Source organism: Tachypleus tridentatus, unplaced genomic scaffold, assembly GCF_004210375.1.
Source record: "Tachypleus tridentatus isolate NWPU-2018 unplaced genomic scaffold, ASM421037v1 Hic_cluster_2, whole genome shotgun sequence".
Taxonomy (NCBI): Eukaryota; Metazoa; Arthropoda; class Merostomata; order Xiphosura; family Limulidae; genus Tachypleus; species Tachypleus tridentatus.
In genome coordinates, this window is record NW_027467782.1 from 49,824,351 (window position 1) to 49,850,310 (window position 25,960).

The 25,960-nt window shown below is 30.2% G+C and overlaps 1 pseudogene across 1 annotated transcript in view; it reads right to left on the reverse strand.

The window, feature by feature from the left end:
* Window positions 1-25,960, reverse strand: part of LOC143242311 (E3 SUMO-protein ligase PIAS1-like) — a 79,819-nt pseudogene that overhangs the window by 47,859 nt on the left and 6,000 nt on the right. The window contains exons 3-5 of the transcript XR_013022580.1: window positions 25,720-25,825; window positions 24,928-25,001; window positions 24,653-24,813 (exon numbers count right to left, since the gene is read on the reverse strand). The product of XR_013022580.1 is annotated as an E3 SUMO-protein ligase PIAS1-like (transcript). The remainder of the gene's footprint in view (window positions 1-24,652; window positions 24,814-24,927; window positions 25,002-25,719; window positions 25,826-25,960) is intronic.

A 25,960-nucleotide genomic window follows, 5' to 3' on the forward strand; every position in this document is an offset into this window, starting at 1 on the left:
CAGTACTTGTAATTAAATGCTATTGTTTTATTGCCTTTTAAACCTTGTATAATTACTATCTTGTAGGTTGTAAAACATTTGAGACAGATACAGCTCAGAGTAAACTATCAAACTACATTATCGACAGGACATTATAAGCTCCTCACGCTGGTGCCTTGCAAATCATTTATTACTTATTTTACTAACTCAGTCTTAACTAACCTAAAAGATCCCTATTTTTTTATTTTAGTCACTTCTATAATAATAAATACAGAATCAACACAAAAAACAAGAAATTATTTACCTAATCTCCTTTTTGCTTGCTGTTGATTGTTGAAACACCTTAAACCTATTTTTACATTTTAGTCACTTTCTATAATAATAAATACAGAATCAACACAAAAAACAAGGAATTATTTACCTAATCTCCTTTTACCTTGCTGTTGATTGTTGAAAACACCTAAATCTATTTTTATACTATTGGTAGTATTACACTAACTTATTATTTAATTACATGATTCACCAAAGAACACAGGCTAATAACATTTAATAACGTGAGACAATTTTCTTCAAATCTCAAATGTTAATTTTCCTATGGGAAGAAGAAAGGTTGTACTTCAAGTGACAATTTTCTATTTAGAACACAACATTATTTCATAGATGAAAAAACATGGCTTTCTATGGTTATACATAACATATAATTAAACATACAAAAAACTATTAACATATCCTGAAAGATAGGATGAGACAGGAGAGGTATGATTTTCTATTTCATAGCTCTATTACCAACAAAATTGAAGGCTATGAAAAATTATGATTTGTTTGAACAATGACTAAATTATAGTGAGTAATTTATGTCTAATTTTTGTATTTACTGCAGGGATGATGGATAAAATAAATAAGATATATTGACAAAACATATGTAAAAATGGCTAGTATGGGAAGACAAAGCTCCATATAGAGGAGACAAACAATGTTTCTTTGGTCATTGTCAGGTTCACAAAAGATAGAAAGAGAGTAACTGATCGATAGCTGACCACATGTTTGAAGGAGGTTGTGTAATTGAGTGTAGGAAATGTAGAGAGCGTGCTTAGATGTTTGATTATATTTATTAATATAGGTATAAAGGTGCTCCTTGTGTTGGTTTATTTTGGGCTTGAGTTGTATAAGTAAGATTTCTTTAATTTTGCATTTGTTTCTTTATTTACAGTATTTGGATGTTTTCTATGGTTATGTTGCATTTATTTGACTTGCAGTGTTCAAAATGTGTGAAGGTGACTTTTTTATGTTCTTTGAATCTGGTTTCCATTTCTCTCTTGTTTCTCAATATAGAAGTCGTGGCAGTTATCACATTGTATTTTGTAAACAATGTTGGTGTGGTGTTTGTCAGTGTAGTTTTTTACACAATATGGACCTCAGTTTTGTGTCTGGTTTTGAATAAATTTGGTAAGAACTGGAATGTCATATTTTGTCACTAGTTTTATGCCAAGTGTTGGTTATTATTCTGCTAATGTCGGGGAATATATGGTATGCAAACGATATGGTTTCATGGATTTTGATTAGTGAGATATATTTACTTTTGTTGGTTGATTTTGCTTTTCTGTCTAGGTATGTAATGCATAATAATGTTTTCTCACGGTTTGTGGAGGAAACTTATTGATGTTCATGAAGTATTGTTTTATTTTGTCTAATTCATCGTTAATTTTATCTGGTGAGCATAGTTTTGTGGCTGTGTTTATTTGGTTTCTTAGTATGTTGAGTTTTGTTTTGTTTCATGTGCTGAGTCCCAAGAAATGTATAGTCCAGTATGGATGATTTTTCGAATTGGATTTCTGTTTTAAATTGTGTAATCGGTTCTTGTAATTTTGAGGTTAAGATATGATATTTGATTGCTTTCTTCCTGTTCACATGTGAAGTTAATGTTGGGATGTATAGAGTTAATGTGATTGAAAAAAAATTAAGTATGTGTTCTGTAGATCTGAATTCGCTAACTGTGTCATCTAGATATCTGTACCAGTATAGTGGTGGATGTAATGCTGTGTTAATTGCTTGTGTTTCTTGTGTCATAAAATATTGGCTAGAACTGGTGATACTGGGTTGCCCATGCTTAGGCCATTTGTTTGTATATAGTTGTGGTTGTTGAACATGAAGTTTGTCTTTACCGTGGTGAATTCTATTGGGGTTGCTAACTGGTTACTGGGAATTTTCTATAGTTGTTAAGGTCTTGGATATAGAGTTCTAAGGCTATCTTGCAGGCTTCAGTGGTTGGAATTTCTGTAAAGAGAGATATAGCATCTAAACTGGCCATTAAAGCTTTATGATTAGTTGATTAAGATCAGACTTGAAATTAAAAGAGTCTTTGATGAATAAGCTGGCTGATGTTACATATTTGTAGAATGCCCATGCTGTGTATTTACCAATATTGTAATTAAAACGATTCATATGTGGACATTATTAGTCGTAATGGAAAAAAATTTTCAACCCAAACCAGCCGTTTTCACATATACATTTTCTCTACAAGTGGATTTTCTTGTCATCACTGATATAGACAAAATGTGTTGCATGTATCACGCTTAAGGAAATTCAGGAAAATGAGTTGCATGTGTCAATGCTTAAGGGAAATTCAGAAAAAATTAGTTGCATGTGTCAACGCTAAGGGAATTTCAGGAAAATGAGTTGCATGTGTCACGCTAAGGGAAATTCAGAAAATGAGTTGCATGTGTCACGCCAAGGGAAATTCAGGAAAAAGAAAGTTGCATGTGTCACGCTAAGGGAAATTCAGGAAAATGAGTTGCATGTGTCCAAGGAAATTCAGGATTTTTTAAATACTACCTTCAAAGACTAAGAACTTAAAACTCAGATATACTATTAAAATATGGATTATTAGCAAAGATTTTATGCAATACTAGTCAGTATGACATAAACAAAAAAAGTAGTGCAATGAAATTTTGAATGTAAGACTTAAAACTTTACATCGTGCAGAAAATTATACCTGAGGAGATAGAGTTAAAGGAAGCTATACTGTTACATGTTATCTGTGTTATAAAGACAATCTTTCATTTGAGCTGTGACTCTCTAAATTTAACATATTTTGTTTCCCTCAACTCTCAGCTGAATAAATAGTTAATTCCTTGCACCACTGCTGAAGTGTTATTGGTGGAATCAGTATAAGACACATATTCTTCATTAACAGAAGAGCAACACTTATTCTCACAATAATACATTTAAGCACTTTGTATCTTCTACAACTCATTGTTTTCCCTCAATTCTGCAGTGCTCAATCATTATTTGTTCGTGTTAGCTGAACTTTCACACTTATTATTTTCACTATTATTTAACATTCAAAGCATTATCTTTTCATCTTTATTCTTGACTCTGACAGAAAGATTTAAATTTTTAAAACAGATTAAACTCTTAATAACAGTTATTACCTATTTACTTATATTACTTCTTTAATCATACTACAACCTTTACTTATATTATTCTCTTAAATCATACTACAACCTTTACTTATATTACTTCTCTTAATCATACTACAACCTTTACTTATATTACTTCTCTTAATCATACTACAACCTTTACTTATATTACTTCTCTTAATCATAACACAACCTTTTACTTATATTACTTCTCTAATCATACCAATAACCTTTTACTTATATTACTTATCTTTAATCATACTACAACCTTTACTTATATTACTTTAATCATACCACAATAAATTTTACTGATATTACTTTCTTAATCATACCATCAACAACCTTTACTTATATTAGGCTATATCATCATACTACAACCTTTACTTATATTAATCTTTAATCATCACTTTACAACCTTTACTTATATTATCTTAATCATACTACAACCTTACTTTTATATTAGTTCTTAATCATACCACACAACCTTTACTTATATTATTCTCTTAATCATACACAACCTTTACTTTGTATAGCTATCATTCTTAATCATACTACAACCTTACTTATATTATTTCTCTTAATCATACTACAGTACAACCTTTTACTTATATTATTTAATCATACTACAACCTTACTTATATATATTACTTCTTAATCATACTAACTACAACCTTTACTCATATTACTTCTCTTAATCATTATACTACAACCTTTACTTATATATTTCTTCTTAATCATACTACAACCTTACTTATATTACTTCATTTTAATCATACTACAAGCTTTTACTTATATTATTTCTATTAATCATACTACAACCTTTACTTATATTATCTCTTAATCATACTACAAGATCTCAGAACATGTTTCAAATGTTCAGAAACAGTTTCTCTCTAAGAAATATTCCCCATCATCAATAACCCAATGGTTGCCAGCCCTTATCAAACTTCTTATTTAAAATAATCTTAAAACCAGCCCTTATCAAACTTCTTATTAAAATAATCTTAAAACCAGCCCTCATCAAACTTCTTATTAAAATAATCTTAAAGCCAGCCCTTATCAAACTTCTTATTAAAAAATAATAATCTTAAAACAAGCCCTTATCAAACTTCTTATTAAAAAATAATCTTAAAACCAGCCCTCATCAAACTTCTTATTAAAATAATCTTAAAACAAGCCCTTATAAAACTTCTTATTAAAATAATCTTAAAGCCAGCCATTATCAACCTTTTTATTAAAAATAATCTTAAAGCGAGCCCTTATCAAACTTCTTATTTAAAATAATCTTAAAGCCAGCCCTTATAAACTTCTTATTTAAAATAATCTTAAAGCCAGCCCTTATCAAACTTCTTATTAAAAATAATCTTAAAGCGAGCCCTTATCAAACTTCTTATTAAAAATAATCTTAAAACCAGCCCTTATCAAACTTCTTATTAAAAATAATCTTAAAACCAGCCCTCATCAAACTTATTAAAATAATCTTAAAGCCAGCCCTTATCAAACTTCTTATTAAAATAATCTTAAAACAAGCCCTTATCAAACTTCTTATTAAAATAATCTTAAAACCAGCCCTCATCAAACTTCTTATTAAAATAATCTTAAAACAAGCCCTTATAAAACTTCTTATTAAAATAATCTTAAAGCCAGCCCTTATCAACCTTTTTTATTAAAATAATCTTAAAGCCAGCCCTTATCAAACCTTTTATTAAAATAATCTTAAAGCGAGCCCTTATCAAACTTCTTATTTAAAATAATCTTAAAACCAGCCCTCATCAAACTTCTTATTAAAAATAATCTTAAAGCGAGCCCTTATCAAACTTCTTATTAAAAATAATCTTAAAACAAGCCCTTATAAAACTTCTTATTAAAAATAATCTTAAAAGCAGCCCTTTTTAAACTTCTAATTAAAAATAATCTTAAAGCCAGCCCTTATCAAACTTCTTATTTAAAATAACCTTAAAACCAGCCCTTATCAAACTTCTTATTAAAAATAATCTTAAAGCCAGCCCTTAGAAAACTTCTTATTAAAAATAATCTTAAAGCCAGCCCTTATCAAACTTCTTATTTAAAATAATCTTAAAACCAGCCCTTATCAAACTTCTTATTAAAAATAATCTTAAAGCCAGCCCTTATCAAACTTCTTATTAAAAATAATCTTAAAGCCAGCCCTTATAAAACTTCTTATTAAAAATAATCTTAAAGCCAGCCCTTATCAAACTTCTTATTAAAAATAATCTTAAAGCCAGTCCTTATCAAACTTCTTATTAAAATAATCTTAAAGCCAGCCCTTATCAAACTTCTTATTAAAATAATCTTAAAGCCAGTCCCTTATCAAACTTCTTATTTAAAATAATCTTAAAGCCAGCCCTTATTAAACTTTTTATTAAAAATAATCTTAAAACCAGCCCTTATAAAACTTCTTATTAAAATAATCTTAAAGCCAGCCCTTATGAAACTTCTTATTAAAAATAATCTTAAAACCAGCCCTTATAAAACTTCTTATTAAAAATAATCTTAAAACCAGCCCACATCAAACTTCTTATTAAAAATAATCTTAAAGCCAGCCCTTATCAAACTTCTTATTAAAAATAATCTTAAAGCCAGCCCTTATCAAACTTCTTATTTAAAATAATCTTAAAACCAGCCCTTATAAAACTTCTTATTAAAATAATCTTAAAGCCAGCCCTTATTAAACTTTTTTATTATTAAAATAATCTTAAAACCAGCCCTTATAAAACTTCTTATTAAAAATAATCTTAAAGCCAGCCCTTATTAAACTTCTTATTAAAATAATCTTAAAGCCAGCCCTTATCAAACTTCTTATTAAAATAATCTTAAAACCAGCCCTTATAAAACTTCTTATTAAAATAATCTTAAAGCCAGCCCTTATCAAACTTCTTATTAAAATAATCTTAAAGCCAGCCCTTATCAAACTTCTTATTAAAATAATCTTAAAGCCAGCCCTTATCAAACTTCTTATTTAAAATAATCTTAAAGCCAGCCCTTATCAAACTTCTTATTAAAAAAATAATCTTAAAACCAGCCCTTATCAAACTTCTTATTAAAATAATCTTAAAGCCAGCCCTTATCAAACTTCTTATTTAAAATAATCTTAAAGCCAGCCCTTATCAAACTTCTTATTAAAATAATCTTAAAGCCAGCCCTTATCAAACTTCTTATTAAAATAATCTTAAAACCAGCCCTTATCAAACTTCTTATTAAAATAATCTTAAAGCCAGCCCTTATCAAACTTCTTATTTAAAATAATCTTAAAGCCAGCCCTTATCAAACTTCTTATTAAAATAATCTTAAAACCAGCCCTTATCAAACTTCTTATTAAAATAATCTTAAAGCCAGCCCTTATCAAACTTCTTATTAAAAATAATCTTAAAACCAGCCCTTATCAAACTTCTTATTAAAATAATCTTAAAACAAGCCCTTATAAAACTTCTTATTAAAATAATCTTAAAGCCAGCCATTATCAAACTTTTTTTATTAAAATAATCTTAAAGCGAGCCCTTATCAAACTTCTTATTTAAAATAATCTTAAAGCCAGCCCTTATAAAACTTCTTATTTAAAATAATCTTAAAGCCAGCCCTTATCAAACTTCTTATTAAAATAATCTTAAAGCCAGCCCTTATCAAACTTCTTATTAAAATAATCTTAAAACCAGCCCTTATCAAACTTCTTATTAAAATAATCTTAAAACCAGCCCTTATCAAACTTATTAAAATAATCTTAAAGCCAGCCCTTATCAAACTTCTTATTAAAATAATCTTAAAACAAGCCCTTATCAAACTTCTTATTAAAATAATCTTAAAACCAGCCCTTATCAAACTTCTTATTAAAATAATCTTAAAACAAGCCCTTATAAAACTTCTTATTAAAATAATCTTAAAGCCAGCCCTTATCAACCTTTTTATTAAAAATAATCTTAAAGCCAGCCCTTATCAACCTTTTTATTAAAAATAATCTTAAAGCGAGCCCTTATCAAACTTCTTATTTAAAATAATCTTAAAACCAGCCCTCATCAAACTTCTTATTAAAAATAATCTTAAAGCGAGCCCTTATCAAACTTCTTATTAAAAATAATCTTAAAACAAGCCCTTATAAAACTTCTTATTAAAAATAATCTTAAAAGCAGCCCTTTTTAAACTTCTAATTAAAAATAATCTTAAAGCCAGCCCTTATCAAACTTCTTATTTAAAATAATCTTAAAGCCAGCCCTTAGAAAACTTCTTATTAAAAATAATCTTAAAGCAAGCCCTTATCAAACTTCTTATTTAAAATAATCTTAAAACCAGCCCTCATCAAACTTCTTATTAAAAATAATCTTAAAGCCAGCCCTTATCAAACTTCTTATTAAAATAATCTTAAAGCCAGCCCTTATAAAACTTCTTATTAAAATAATCTTAAAGCCAGCCCTTATCAAACTTCTTATTAAAATAATCTTAAAGCCAGTCCTTATCAAACTTCTTATTTAAAATAATCTTAAAGCCAGCCCTTATTAAACTTTTATTAAAATAATCTTAAAACCAGCCCTTATCAAACTTCTTATTAAAATAATCTTAAAGCCAGCCCTTATCAAACTTCTTATTAAAATAATCTTAAAACCAGCCCTTATAAAACTTCTTATTAAAATAATCTTAAAACCAGCCCTTATCAAACTTCTTATTAAAATAATCTTAAAGCCAGCCCTTATCAAACTTCTTATTAAAAATAATCTTAAAGCCAGCCCTTATCAAACTTCTTATTTAAAATAATCTTAAAACCAGCCCTTATAAACTTCTTATTAAAATAATCTTAAAGCCAGCCCTTATCAAACTTTTATTAAAATAATCTTAAAACCAGCCCTTATAAAACTTCTTATTAAAAATAATCTTAAAGCCAGCCCTTATTAAACTTCTTATTAAAATAATCTTAAAGCCAGCCCTTATCAAACTTCTTATTAAAATAATCTTAAAGCCAGCCCTTATCAAACTTCTTATTTAAAATAATCTTAAAGCCAGCCCTTATCAAACTTCTTATTAAAATAATCTTAAAACCAGCCCTTATCAAACTTCTTATTAAAATAATCTTAAAACCAGCCCTTATCAAACTTCTTATTAAAATAATCTTAAAACCAGCCCTTATCAAACTTCTTATTAAAATAATCTTAAAGCCAGCCCTTATCAAACTTCTTATTAAAATAATCTTAAAACCAGCCCTTATCAAACTTCTTATTAAAAAAATAATCTTAAAACCAGCCCTTATCAAACTTCTTATTAAAATAATCTTAAAACCAGCCCTTATCAAACTTCTTATTAAAATAATCTTAAAGCCAGCCCTTATCAAACTTTTATTAAAAAAAATAATCTTAAAGCCAGCCCTTATAAAACTTCTTATTAAAAATAATCTTAAAACCAGCCCTTATCAAACTTCTTATTAAAATAATCTTAAAACCAGCCCTTATCAAACTTCTTATTAAAATAATCTTAAAACCAGCCCTTATCAAACTTCTTATTAAAAATAATCTTAAACCAGCCCTTATCAAACTTCTTATTAAAATAATCTTAAAGCCAGCCCTTATCAAACTTCTTATTGAAAATAATCTTAAAACCAGCCCTTATCAAACTTCTTATTAAAAATAATCTTAAAGCCAGCCCTTATCAAACTTCTTATTAAAAATAATCTTAAAGCCAGCCCTTATCAAACTTCTTATTAAAATAATCTTAAAGCCAGTCCCTTATCAAACTTCTTATTTAAAATAATCTTAAAGCCAGCCCTTATTAAACTTTTTATTAAAAATAATCTTAAAACCAGCCCTTATAAAACTTCTTATTAAAATAATCTTAAAGCCAGCCCTTATGAAACTTCTTATTAAAAATAATCTTAAAACCAGCCCTTATAAAACTTCTTATTAAAATAATCTTAAAACCAGCCCTTATCAAACTTCTTATTAAAATAATCTTAAAGCCAGCCCTTATAAAACTTCTTATTAAAATAATCTTAAAGCCAGCCCTTATCAAACTTCTTATTTAAAATAATCTTAAAACCAGCCCTTATAAAACTTCTTATTAAAATAATCTTAAAGCCAGCCCTTATCAAACTTTTTATTAAAATAATCTTAAAACCAGCCCTTATAAAACTTCTTATTGAAAATAATCTTAAAGCCAGCCCTTATCAAACTTCTTATTAAAAAATAATCTTAAAGCCAGCCCTTATCAAACTTCTTATTGAAAATAATCTTAAAACCAGCCCTTATCAAACTTCTTATTAGAAATAATCTTAAAGCCAGCCCTTATCAAACTTCTTATTAAAAATAATCTTAAAGCCAGCCCTTATCAAACTTCTTATTAAAATAATCTTAAAGCCAGCCCTTATCAAACTTCTTATTAAAATAATCTTAAAGCCAGCCCTTATCAAACTTCTTATTAAAATAATCTTAAAACCAGCCCTTATCAAACTTCTTATTAAAATAATCTTAAAGCCAGCCCTTATCAAACTTCTTATTTAAAATAATCTTAAAGCCAGCCCTTATCAAACTTCTTATTAAAATAATCTTAAAGCCAGCCCTTATCAAACTTCTTATTGAAAATAATCTTAAAACCAGCCCTTATCAAACTTCTTATTAAAATAATCTTAAAGCCAGCCCTTATCAAACTTCTTATTTAAAATAATCTTAAAGCCAGCCCTTATCAAACTTCTTATTAAAAATAATCTTAAAACCAGCCCTTATCAAACTTCTTATTAAAAATAACCTTAAAACCAGCCCTTATCAAACTTCTTATTAAAAATAATCTTAAAACCAGCCCTTATCAAACTTCTTATTAAAAATAATCTTAAAACAAGCCCTTATAAAACTTCTTATTAAAATAATCTTAAAGCCAGCCATTATCAACCTTTTAATAAAAAATAATCTTAAAGCCAGCCCTTATCAAACTTCTTATTTAAAATAATCTTAAAGCCAGCCCTTATAAAACTTCTTATTTAAAATAATCTTAAAGCCAGCCCTTATCAAACTTCTTATTAAAAATAATCTTAAAGCCAGCCCTTATCAAACTTCTTATTAAAATAATCTTAAAACCAGCCCTTATCAAACTTCTTATTAGAAATAATCTTAAACCCAGCCCTTATCAAACTTATTAAAATAATCTTAAAGCCAGCCCTTATCAAACTTCTTATTTAAAATAATCTTAAAACCAGCCCTCATCAAACTTCTTATTAAAATAATCTTAAAGCCAGCCCTTATCAAACTTCTTATTAAAATAATCTTAAAACCAGCCCTTATAAAACTTCTTATTAAAATAATCTTAAAGCAGCCCTTATCAAACTTCTTATTAAAATAATCTTAAAGCCAGCCCTTATCAAACTTCTTATTTAAAATAATCTTAAAGCCAGCCCTTAGAAAACTTCTTATTAAAAATAATCTTAAAGCTTATCAAACTTATTAAAATAATCTTAAAGCCAGCCCTTATCAAACTTCTTATTAAAAATAATCTTAAAACCAGCCCTTATCAAACTTCTTATTAGAAATAATCTTAAAGCCAGCCCTTATGAAACTTCTTATTGAAAAATAATTTTAAAGCCAGCCCTTATCAAACTTCTTATTAAAAATAATCTTAAAGCCAGCCCTTATCAAACTTCTTATTAAAAAATAATCTTAAAGCCAGCCCTTATCAAACTTCTTATTAAAATAATCTTAAAGCCAGCCCTTATTAAAAATAATCTTAAAACCAGCCCTTATAAAACTTCTTATTAAAATAATCTTAAAGCCAGCCCTTATCAAACTTCTTATTAAAATAATCTTAAAACCAGCCCTTATAAAACTTCTTATTAAAATAATCTTAAAACCAGCCCACATCAAACTTCTTATTAAAATAATCTTAAAGCCAGCCCTTATAAAACTTCTTATTAAAATAATCTTAAAGCCAGCCCTTATCAAACTTCTTATTTAAAATAATCTTAAACCAGCCCTTATAAAACTTCTTATTAAAATAATCTTAAAGCCAGCCCTTATTAAACTTTTATTAAAATAATCTTAAAACCAGCCCTTATAAAACTTCTTATTAAAATAATCTTAAAGCCAGCCCTTATCAAACTTCTTATTAAAATAATCTTAAAGCCAGCCCTTATCAAACTTCTTATTAAAATAATCTTAAAGCCAGCCCTTATCAAACTTCTTATTTAAAATAATCTTAAAGCCAGCCCTTATCAAACTTCTTATTAAAATAATCTTAAAACCAGCCCTTATCAAACTTCTTATTAAAATAATCTTAAAGCCAGCCCTTATCAAACTTCTTATTAAAATAATCTTAAAGCCAGCCCTTATCAAACTTCTTATTAAAATAATCTTAAAGCCAGCCCTTATCAAACTTCTTATTAAAATAATCTTAAAGCCAGCCCTTATCAAACTTCTTATTTAAAATAATCTTAAAGCCAGCCCTTATCAAACTTCTTATTAAAATAATCTTAAAGCCAGCCCTTATCAAACTTCTTATTAAAATAATCTTAAAACCAGCCCTTATCAAACTTCTTATTAAAATAATCTTAAAACCAGCCCTTATCAAACTTCTTATTAAAATAATCTTAAAGCCAGCCCTTATCAAACTTCTTATTAAAATAATCTTAAAACCAGCCCTTATCAAACTTCTTATTAAAATAATCTTAAACCAGCCCTTATCAAACTTCTTATTAAAATAATCTTAAAACCAGCCCTTATCAAACTTCTTATTAAAATAATCTTAAAACCAGCCCTTATCAAACTTCTTATTAAAATAATCTTAAAGCCAGCCCTTATCAAACTTTTATTAAAATAATCTTAAAGCCAGCCCTTATAAAACTTATTAAAATAATCTTAAAACCAGCCCTTATCAAACTTCTTATTAAAATAATCTTAAAACCAGCCCTTATCAAACTTCTTATTAAAATAATCTTAAAACCAGCCCTTATCAAACTTCTTATTAAAATAATCTTAAAACCAGCCCTTATCAAACTTCTTATTAAAAATAATCTTAAAACCAGCCCTTATCAAACTTCTTATTAAAAATAATCTTAAAACCAGCCCTTATCAAACTTCTTATTAAAAATAATCTTAAAACCAGCCCTTATCAAACTTCTTATTAAAAATAATCTTAAAGCCAGCCCTTATCAAACTTTTTATTAAAAATAATCTTAAAGCCAGCCCTTATAAAACTTATTAAAAATAATCTTAAAGCCAGCCCTTTTCAAACTTTTTATTAAAATAATCTTAAAGCCAGCCCTTATCAAACTTCTTATTAAAAATAATCTTAAAGCCAGCCCTTATCAAACTTTTTATTAAATTCACTTAAATGTTCTAACTCCTCCACAACATTTGAAGGCAACCCATTCTAACCCTGTTAAAAAAATAAAACTGTCTCTGCTGAAGATGACTTCTACCCTACCAAATTTATACTTGTTCCCCCCGAGTCCTACAGTTCTCACTGTAAGATATGAAAACTGATGATGCACCAACATTATAAATTACAATCATAAATACCTCAACCAGATCATCCTCAACTTTTCTTCTTTTCAAGAGAAGAACTGTACAGAGATTTCAGCCTCTGAGTTGTGTGACTTGAAACACTACTAACCATGAGTATGACATAAAAGCAAGTGATTTCCATGTCAACCAATAAAGAAGCAGCACTTCACACACATCCAACTAAAGCTTATGTTTTTCATTCAACCAATAAACAAACAGTACTTCATACTGATCCCACTAAAGTTTATCATATGTTTTCCAGTCAACCAATGAACATAATGTACTTTATAAACATATGTAGGAACCAACAAAAGCACCCTGTTTCACTTAGGTTATTAGGTTGATTTATTCTGGATCACAATGTCTGTGTGTGTATTCTGAACCCATTTTTATCATAAAAGTATAACCTATACATATTTGTGGCTCCTTTATGGGATGTGGCCATTTTATACAAGTATCCTTCCTTCTGATATGTCCTACAATTTCAAATTTAAACGGTAAAAGCAAATTATAAAAAAACAAATATCTTCAATTAACCAAATGTCTAAATAAGAAAGAACACTTCTTTCAGTTTTGTAGTTAATAAACACTTTAATCACAGCCTTTTAACACCATCAGGATATATTGTAACCTCTAAATACAAACACTAAACAATAAGATGCTTATCTACCCCTTTGACTTGTACATATAAATATCCTATAAATGAATACAGTAAAGACAAGCAATAGGTTGTTTTTTTTCTCAATCCCTGACTGATGTCACACCCACCTTTAACAGATTTGTAGTCAACACATAGATGTTACATACACATATATATACCCATTAGAAAGAACTTATTTTGCACTATAATTTAACAATAGTTATATTGAAATTGGTGCCCAGTTGTCATCACAGATTACATGAAACTGACTGCAGTATTACTGGCTGCTTGATCAACTATACCACTTAAAAGTTGTTTCTTACTTAAATATGTTATAATCATAGATACAGTGTAAATATTTATTTTTTATGTCTTACTATATCTTAGTTAATTAAGTGCTAGTAATGTTTTAAAATGTTTTTATTGAAAACACTAAATCATAAATACATCATTCTTTGTAAACAAGATACCAGTTTTTAATGCAATATGTTAAGAAATCTTAGAATTACCACATGTATTGTTGTACGAGTGTAATATGCAACTCAATGTTCACAAACTGCATGAGCTTGACAAGAAAGGGTAAACAAACTGTACCTCACATAACCCACGCAATTCATCAGATATTGTTAGACACAATTAGAACACTCTCATCTCTTAGGTTCCAGAATTACATAGCAACATTTCTATATTAGTTATATCTCCAAAACTCTTCACTATAATTTTATTCAGGAGTTTTAATCACTGTGTTACCAAGGATAATATATTTAGAGCAGAACTCTATCACATACACATGAAAATCACTGTGCTACCAAGGATAATATATTTACAGCAGAAATCTATCACATACACATGAAAATCACTGTGCTACCAAGGATAATATATTTACAGCAGAACTCTATCACATACACATGAAAATCACTGTGCTACCAAGGATAACATATATACAGCAGAACTCTATCACATACACATGAAAATCACTGTGCTACCAAGGATAATATATTTACAGCAGAACTCTATCACATACACATGAAAATCACTGTGCTACCAAGGATAACATATTTACAGCAGAACTCTATCACATACACATGAAAATCACTGTGCTACCAAGGATAACATATTTACAGCAGAACTCTATCACATACACATGAAAATCACTGTGCTACCAAGGATAATATATTTACAGCAGAAATCTATCACATACACATGAAAATCACTGTGCTACCAAGGATAATATATTTACAGCAGAACTCTATCACATACACATGAAAATCACTGTGCTACCAAGGATAATATATTTACAGCAGAACTCTATCACATACACATGAAAATCATTGTGCTACCAAGGATAACATGTTTACAGCAAAACTCTATCACATACACATGAAAATCACTGTGCTACCAAGGATAACATGTTTACAGCAGAACTCTATCACATACACATGAAAATCACTGTGCTACCAAGGATAACATGTTTACAGCAGAACTCTATCACATACACATGAAAATCACTGTGCTACCAAGGATAACATGTTTACAGCAGAACTCTATCACATACACATGAAAATCATTGTGCAACCAAGGATAACATGTTTACAGCAGAACTCTTATCACATACACATGAAATTGAAAGAGATTCTATTTATTACATTATTATTGCAGATGAAATTGTAGCATAGGATCAGATTAAAATTAGTAACAATAATGTATTACAGATGAAATTGTAACATAGGATCAGATTAAAATTAGTAACAATAATGTATTACAGATGAAATTGTAACATAGGATCAGATTAAAATTAGTAACAATAATGTATTACAGATGAAATTGTAACATAGGATCAGATTAAAATAACAATAATGTATTTTTTTTACACCTACTCCATAATATTGTCTAGATGGTGTAATAACATTTTTATATCCTTCAATCTGATTGGTCCAAGAACAATCCAGTAATAATTCAGACTTCCCTCCTGTCACACCTTCCTGTTTTTTTACAATTTGTTAATAGATTTTCCTAATATCCACCTTTATTATATTTGTAACCAACAGAAAGCCATATCTTTTTTTGATCACTTTGTTCTACAGACAAGTGAAGTTTTGGATTGATGATAAAAAGAAATTCCCACAAGAATGTTTCAGAAAGCCTAAAAGAATTTTTAACAACTTTTCTGTCATACTTAGACCAAGAGAAATTATGACAGTGACATAATAGTCTTAGTCATACTTAGACCAAGAGAAATTATGACAGTGATATAATAGTCTTAGTCATACTTAGACCGAGAGAAATTATGACAGTGACATAATAGTCTTAGTCATACTTAGACCGAGAGAAATTATGACAGTGACATAATAGTCTTAGTCATACTTAGACCAAGAGAAATTATGACAGTGACATAATAGTCTTAGTCATACTTAGACCAAGAGAAATTATGACAGTGACATAATAGTCTTAGTCATACTTAGACCAAGAGAAATTATGACAGTGACATAATAGTCTTAGTCATACTTAGACCAAGAGAAATTATGACAGTGACATAATAGTCTTAGTCATACTTAGACCAAGAGAAATTATGACAGTGACATAATAGTCTTAGTCATACTTAGACCAAGAGAAATTATGACAGTGATATAATAGTCTTAGTCATACTTAGACCAAGAGAAATTATGACAGTGACATAATAGTCTTAGTCATACTTAGACCAAGAGAAATTATGACAGTGACATAATAGTCTTAGTCATACTTAGACCAAGAGAAATTATGACAGTAACATAATAGTCTTGATTTCTTTCTTCATGTTACTACCACTACAGATTTTTTCTTGTAGAACCCCAGAAACAGTCCACAGAACCAAAGTCTAGGTTGAAAAACACTTTTATCAACATTTTGCAGATCATATTTAATTCTTTCAAATCAAGCTAGGTCAATTTGACAAACCATGTGACCTGTTTGTATTTACTTAAATTACACATTTAATATTTCTAACTTTCAATGTAGTGTGTATATCTTCAAAACATTTGGCAGTTTTCAGTTAATATTATAACTCCTTGACATAAAAAATTCATATTTTTTGTGACGTATTTGATTTGAATACTTTGTGTGTGAAGACTTTTCATGTTAAGACTAAAAATAGTTTTCCTCATGCTAAACGTTTTTTCAGTTAAACTTAATATTTTATCTGTTATTTTCTCCACCATATCTCTACAGTGGATCTGTCAGTTTGACTGGTCACCATATCTCTACAGTGGATCTGTCAGTTTGACTGGCCACCATATCTCTACAGTGGATCTGTCAGTTTGACTGGCCACCATATCTCTACAGTGGATCTGTCAGTTTGACTGGCCACCATATCTCTACAGTGGATCTGTCAGTTTGACAGGCCACCATATCTCTACAGTGGATCTGTCAGTTTGACTGGCCACCATATCTCTACAGTGGATCTGTCAGTTTGACTGGCCACCATATCTCTACAGTGGATCTGTCAGTTTGACTGGCCACCATATCTCTACAGTGGATCTGTCAGTTTGACTGGTCACCATATCTCTACAGTGGATCTGTCAGTTTGACTGGTCACCATATCTCTACAGTGGATCTGTCAGTTTGACTGGCCACCATATCTCTACAGTGGATCTGTCAGTTTGACTGGCCACCATATCTCTACAGTGGATCTGTCAGTTTGACTGGCCACTTAACCACCAGAAAAAATAAATCAAAACTACTTTTTTTTCCTTTCTAGAATGACTTCAAATTGTAACATAAGACTACACTTGCCTGCTTTAAGTAGTTTTAAGCTTATAACAGTACTTGTAATTAAATGTTATTGTTTTATTGCCTTTCAAACCTTGTATAATTACTATCTTGTAAGTTGTAAAACATTTGAGACAGATACAGCTCAGAGTAAACTATCAAACTACATTATCGACAGGATACTATAAGCTCCTCACGTGGGTGCCTTGCAAATCATTTATTATTTTATTACTTATTTTACTAACTCAGTCTTAACTAACCTAAAAAGATCCCTATTTTTACATTTTAGTCACTTCTATAATAATAAATACAGAATCAACACAAAAACAAGAAATTATTTACCTAATCTCCTTTTACCTTGCTGTTGATTGTTGAAAACACCTAAACCTATTTTTATACTATTGGTAGTATTACACTAACTTATTATTTAATTACGTGATTCACCAAAGAACACAGGCTAATAACATTTAATAACGTAGACAATTTTCTTCAAATGTCAAATGTTAATTTTCCTATGGGAAGAAAGGTTGTACTTCAAGTGACAATTTTCTATTTAGAACACAACATTATTTCATAGATGAAAAAAACATGGCTTTCTATTGGTTATACATAACATATAATTAAACATACAAAAAACTATTAACATATCCTGAAAGATAGGATGAGACAGGTATGATTTTCTATTTCATAGCTCTATTACGAACAAAATTGAAGGCTATGAAAATTATGATTTGTTTGAGCAATGACTATATTATAGTAAGTAATTTATGTCTAATTTTTGTATTTACTGCAGGGATGATGGATAAAATAAATAAGATATATTGACAAAACATATGTAAAAATAGCTAGTATGGGAAGACAAAGCTCCATATAGAGGAGCAAACAATGTTTCTTTGGTCATTGTCAGGTTCACAAAGATAGAAAGAGGTAACTGATCGATAGCTGACCACATGTTTGAAGGAGGTTGTGTAACTGAGTGTAGGAATGTAGAGAGCGTGCTTAGATGTTTGATTATATTTATTAATATAGGTATAAAAGTGCTCCTTTGTGTTGGTTTATTTTGGGCTTGAGTTGTATAAGTAAGATTTCTTTAATTTTGCATTTGTTTCTTTATTTAGTATTTGGATGTTTTCTATGGTTATGTTGTATTTATTTGATTTGCAGTGTTCAAAAATGTGTGAAGGTGACTTTTTGTGTTCTTTGAATCTGGTTTCCATTTCTCTACTTGTTTCTCTGATATAGAAGTCGTGGCAGTTATCACATTGTATTTTATAAATAATGTTGGTGTGGTGTTTGTCAATATAGTTTTTACACAATATGGACCTTAGTTTTGTGCCTGGTTTTTGAATAAATTTGGTAAGAACTGGAATGTCATATTTTGTTACTAGTTTTTGCCAAGTGTTGGTTATTATTCTGCTAATGTCGGGAATATATGGTATGCAAACGTATATGGTTTCGTGATTTTTTGATTCGTGAGATATATTTACTTTTGTTGGTTGATTTTGCTTTCTGTCTAGGTGTGTGCGTATAATGTTTTCTACGGTTTGTGGAGGAAACTTATTGATGCTCATGAAGTATTGTTTTATTTTGTCTAATTCATCGTTAATTTTATCTGGTGAGCATAGTTTTGTGGCTGTGTTTATTTGGTTTCTTAGTATGTTGAGTTTTTGTTTTGTTTCATGTGCTGAGTCCCAAGAAATGTATAGTCCAGTATGGATGATTTTTCGGTGGATTTCTGTTTTAAATTGTGTATCGGTTCTTGTAATTTTGAGGTTAAGATATGATATTTGATTGCTTTCTTCCTGTTCACATGTGAAGTTAATGTTGGGATGTATAGAGTTAATGTGATTGAAAAAATTAAGTATGTGTTCTGTAGATCTGAATTCCGCAACTGTGTCATCTAGATATCTGTACCAGTATAGTGGTGGATGTAATGCTGTGTTAATTGCTTGTGTTTCAACTTGTGTCATAAAAATATTGGCTAGAACTGGTGATACTGGGTTGCCCATGCTTAGGCCATTTGTTTGTATATAGTTGTGGTTGTTGAACATGAAGTTTGTCTTTACCGTGGTGAATTCTATTGGGGTTGCTAACTGGTTACTGGGAATTTCTATAGTTGGGTTAAGGTCTTGGATATAGAGTTCTAAGGCTATCTTGCAGGCTTCAGTGGTTGGAATTTCTGTAAAGAGAGATATAGCATCGAAACTGGCCATTAAAGCTTTATGATTAAGTTGATTAAGATCAGACTTGAAATTAAAAGAGTCTTTGATGAATAAGCTGGCTGATGTTACATATTTGTAGAATGCCCATGCTGTGTATTTACCAATATTGTAATTAAACGATTCATATGTGGACATTATTAGTCGTAATGGAAAAAAAATTTTCAACCCAAACCAGCCGTTTTTACATATACATTTTTCTCTACAAGTGGATTTTCTTGTCATCACTGATATAGACAAAATGTGTTGCATGTGTCACGCTAAGGGAAATTCAGAAAAATTAGTTGCATGTGTCACGCTAAGGGAAATTCACGAAAATTAGTTGCATGTGTCACGCTAAGGGAAATTCAAGAAAATGAGTTGCATGTGTCACGCTAAGGGAAATTCAGGAAAATGTGTTGCATGTGTCACGCTAAGGGAAATTCAGGAAAATGAGTTGCATGTGTCACGCTAAGGGAAATTCAGGAAAATGAGTTGCATGTGTCCATAAGGAAATTCAGGAAAATGTGTTGCATGTGTCACGCTAAGGGAAATTCAGGAAAATGTGTTGCATGTGTCACGCTAAGGGAAATTCAGGAAAATGAGTTGCATGTGTCACGCTAAGGGAAATTCAGGAAAATGTGTTGCATGTGTCACGCTAAGGGAAATTCAGGAAAATGAGTTGCATGTGTCACGCTAAGGGAAATTCAGGAAAATGAGTTGCATGTGTCACGCTAAGGGAAATTCAGGAAAATGTGTTGCATGTGTCACGCTAAGGGAAATTCAGGAAAATGTGTTGCATGTGTCACGCCAAGGGAAATTCAGGAAAATGTGTTGCATGTGTCACGCTAAGGGAAATTCAGGAAAATGAGTTGCATGTGTCACGCTAAGGGAAATTCAGGAAAATGAGTTGCATGTGTCACGCCAAGGGAAATTCAGGAAAATGTGTTGCATGTGTCCATAAAGGAAATTCAGGAAAATGTGTTGCATGTGTCACGCTAAGGGAAATTCAGGAAAATGAGTTGCATGTGTCACGCTAAGGAAATTCAGGAAAATGAGTTGCATGTGTCACATAAAGGAAATTCAGGAAAATGTGTTGCATGTGTCACGCTAAGGGAAATTCAGGAAAATGAGTTGCATGTGTCATGCTAAGGGAAATTCAGGAAAATGTGTTGCATGTGTCACGCTAAGGGAAATTCAGGAAAATGAGTTGCATGTGTCACGCCAAGGGAAATTCAGGAAAATGTGTTGCATGTGTCACGCTAAGGGAAATTCAGGAAAATGTGTTGCATGTGTCATGCTAAGGGAAATTCAGGAAAATGAGTTGCATGTGTCAACGCTAAGGAAATTCAGGAAAATGAGTTGCATGTGTCCATGGGAAATTCAGGAAAATGTGTTGCATGTGTCACGCTAAGGGAAATTCAGGAAAATGAGTTGCATGTGTCACGCTAAGGGAAATTCAGGAAAATGAGTTGCATGTGTCACGCTAAGGGAAATTCAGGAAAATGAGTTGCATGTGTCACGGTAAGGGAAATTCAGGAAAATGTGTTGCATGTGTCACGCTAAGGGAAATTCAGGATTTTTTTAAATACTACCTTAAAAGACTAAGAACTTAAAACTCGTATACTATTAAAATATGGATTATTAGCAAAGATTTTATGCAATACTAGTCAGTATGACATAAACAAAAAGTAGTTCAATGAAATTTTGAATGTAAGATGCTAAAACTTTACATCGTGCAGAGGAGATAGAGTTAAAGGAAGCTATACTGTTACATGTTATCTGTGTTATAAAGACAATCTTTCATTTGAGCTGTGACTCCTAAATTTAACATTTTTTGTTTCCTCAACTCTCAGCTGAATAAATAGTTAATTCCTTGCACCACTGCTGAAGTGTTATTGGTGGAATCAGTATAAGACACATATTCTTCATCAAGAGAAGAGCAACACTTATTCACAATAATACATTTAAGCACTTTGTATCTTCTACAACTCATTGTTTTCCTCAATTCTGCAGTGCTCAATCATTATTTGTTCGTGTTACTGAACTTTCACACTTATTATTTTCACTATTATTTAACATTCAAAGCATTATCTTTTTATCTTTATTCTTGACTCTGACAAAAAGATTTAAATTTTTAAACAGATTAAACTCTTAATAACAGTTATTACCTTTACTGATATTACTTCTCTTAATCATACTACAACCTTTACTTATATTACTTCTCTTAATCATACCACAACCTTTACTTATATTACTTCTCTTAATCATACCACAACCTTTACTTATATTACTTCTCTTAATCATACTACAACCTTTACTTATATTACTTCTCTTAATCATACCACAACCTTTACTTATATTACTTCTCTTAATCATACCACAACCTTTACTTATGTTATTCTCTTAATCATACCACAACCTTTTGCTTATGTTAGCTATCTTGAATCATACTACAACCTTTACTGATATTAGCTATCTGATCATACTTTGCTACAGGCCTTTGCTGATGTTAGCTATCTCTTAATCATACTACAACCTTTACTTATGTTAGCTATCTTGATCATACCACAACCTTTTGCTTATGTTAGCTTCTCTTGATCATACTACAACCTTTGCTGATGTTAGCTATCTTGATCATACTACAGTACCTTGCTGATATTAGCTTCTCTTAATCGTACTACAACCTTTTGCTTATGTTAGCTATATTGATCGTACTACAAGTATTTTGCTTATGTTAGGCTATATTGATCGTACTACTGATAACTTTATTATGTTGGCTTCTTGATCATACTACAACCTTTTGCTTATGTTAGCTTCTGTTGATCATACTATAACCTTTGCTTATGTTAGCTTCTGTTGATCATACTACAACCTTTGCTTATGTTAGCTTCTGTGATCATACTACAACCTTTGCTGATGTTAGCTATATTGATCATACTACAACCTTTTTGCTTATGTTAGCTTCTCTTGATCATACCACACCTTTGCTTATGTTAGCTATCTTGATCGTACTACAACCTTTGCTGATGTTAGCTATCTGATCATACTACAATTTTGCCTTTGCTTATGTTAGCTATCTTAATCATACTACAACCTTTGCTTATGTTGGCTATCTTGATCGTACTACAATACTGCCGTTTGTATGTTAGCTATAACTTGATCGTACTACAACCTTTTTTGCTGATGTTAGCTTCTCTTGATCATACTACAACCTTTGCTGATGTTAGCTATCTTGATCGTACTACTGACCTTTTGCTTATGTTGGCTATCTTGATCATACCACAACCTTTGCTTATGTTAGCTTATGTTGATCATACCACAACCTTTGCTGATGTTAGCTATCTTGATCATACTACAGTATTTTGCTCATATTGGCTATGTTGATCATACTACAATATTTTGCTTATGTTGGCTATGTTGATCGTACTACAACCTTTTGCTTATGTTAGCTATCTCTTGATCATACTACAACTTTTACTTATGTTAGCTATGTTGATCATACTACTTTTAACCTTTGCTTATGTTAGCTTCTCTTGATCATACTACAACCTTTTACTATGTTAGCTTCTCTTGATCATACTACAACCTTTGCTTATGTTACTATCTTGATCATACTACAACCTTTACTGATATTACTTCTCTTAATCATACTACAACCTTTTGCTTATGTTAGCTATCTTAATCATACCACAACCTTTGCTTATGTTAGCTATCTTGATCATACCACAACCTTTGCTTATATTACTTCTGTTGTTGATCATACTACAACCTTTGCTGATATTATTCTCTTGATCATACTACAACCTTTACTCATGTTGGCTATCTTGATCGTACTACTGACCTTTTGCTTATGTTGGCTATGTGATCATATTACAACCTTTGTATGTTTAGCTATCTTGATCATACTACAACCTTTACTTATGTTATATATGCTGATCGTACTACAACCTTTTATATGTTAGCTATGTGATCGTACTTACTGACCTTTGCTCATGTTATTTCTCTTGATCATACTACAACCTTTGCTCATGTTACTTCTCTTAATCATACTACAAACCTTTATGTATATTACTTCTGTTGATCATACCACAACCTTTACTTATATTACTTCTCTTAATCATACTACAACCTTTACTTATATTACTTCTCTTAATCATACTACAACCTTTACTCATATTACTTCTCTTAATCATACTACAACCTTTACTTATATTACTTCTCTTAATCATACTACAACCTATACTTATATTACTTCTCTTAATCATACTACAACCTTTACTCATATTACTTCTCTTAATCATACTACAAGATCTCAGAACATGTTTCAAGGTCTGTGCAACAGTTTCTCTCTAAGAAATATTCCCCATCATCAATAACCCAATGGTTGGGTTTCAACAGAAGGCAATAATTAACATGTTAGTATACGTTTCTTGTCCTTCGTTTATCAGGACTTCATGTTTATTTTGTTTTCAGTATTAACTAGTTTCACTACAGTTAGTCATTCCTAGTGTCTGTACAAGTAACACTAGGAAGAAATGTTTTCAACTTACTGCTCTGTATTATTACAAAAATATAGCACAGTGTTTCTGGATCATATGTTACATACTTGATCTCAAAATGTTTCTAAGGTCAGCAAAACATTACATATTTCAATAAAAATACTGATCACTTCAGGTGATATTCAGAGACAGTTCCAGCTAAGTAATTATTAAATTTTTAAAAAATCCCAGAACCAGAGTCTATATTAAGGATTTTTAACAAGTGCTCAATCGATAAATTCTTAGACGATGTTATAAAGTGTTGGAATTCAATACAGTCTAAGGCTTGGCTATGCTAATATGTTGCACAACTCTCAAAACAATTTGTATCAAATACTATGATTGGTTCCAATCAGTGTTTTAACTGGAAGGTGGTACACATTAGAATTCCTCTGAAAATATTATGTTCCTTATAACTTACCAGAATTTCAATGTATTTCATTTTTCATTTAGAAAGACAAAAATGATCTTTTTAAACTTATAATATTAGGGAATTTAGATTTGTACATCAAACTATTAGAATTTTAGGGCATACTAATACAGACCATACCCAGAATCTACGACACATAAAAAATATTAATAAATAAAAGTAAACAACTTCCTCGGTGAATAGATACCAATTTTATGTAGTTTCCTTGAAACCTACCCATCAATCATGAGACATCTGAATACAGCATCTTTATCACAAACTGGACATATCCATGTGGGTTTCTTTTCGTTCATCTGGAGATACAACGATGCATCGATACACTGTAAGTGGGAACACGTAATGGATCGACAAGGTATATCCATTCTCATTTTCCCTAACTACAATGGATATAAAGCAAATATTCCATTACAAAAAACAGGTAAAACATATTTAATCAATGGATAAGAGTTAAATGAATGCAATAAGAGAGTTACAAATACAGTCCTACTTACTGGACACACCAGAGATCCTCTTAAACTTGTGGTAGCAATTTCCGAATCAGGATCATGTTGTAACTTTTGTTTAACTGAAAAGTTTTAAATGTAATAGTTAAGAAACACACAAACATAACTAAAAATCAGTAAATTACACAAGAGTAACTCAAATAAAATGCTCAATATCAAAAATATTTAATAGTTATGAGTTTTTTATCACATAAAAATGAAAGAACAATTTCATAGCCACAGAAATCACAAACACAGAGTAATAAGTAGAATATATATATAAATTAAACATCAGAAGGAACTATGTGATTAAAAAAAATCACAATTTTTTATCAGTAATACACAGCACAATAAAACTTTTACCTTTTCTATCCACGACATTTCACCAGGTGGAATACAAACTCGTGTGAAACATACACATACATATTATTTACTAAGACAACTCTGTCGATAACTATTACAAGGTTATAAGGCCAGTGCATTAATTTTGGTAGCCTAGCCACTACTGGCCTAACAAAATACAAAACCTATTATTTTTGGTAGCCTAGCCACTGCTGACAAAATACAGAAACTATTATTTTTGGTAGCCTAGCCACTGCTGACAAAATACAGAAATTATTATTTTTGGTAGCCTAGCCACTGCTGGCCTAAGAAAATACAGAAACTATTATTTTTGGTAGCCTTGCCACTGCTGACAAAATACAGAAACTAATATTTTTGGTAGCCTAGCCACTGCTGACAAAATACAGAATCTATTATTTTTGGTAGCCTAGCCACTGCTGACAAAATACAGAATCTTACTCATTGCTCTTGTGTGGTCAGGATTCTTTATTCCCATGCTCTTAAGACGTGATAATAACGTCGAGGAACTCAATCTCACCACGAGATATACAGCTGTAGAATATCCCTTAAAGAAAACATGATATAAAATATCAGAACATGTTATAATATCTTTCACATTAGTTATTGTAAGACTTTTCAAAACCTTCAACTCATGACAATATTCAAACAGACCGTTTCAAAACTCATAACAAAAAATCAC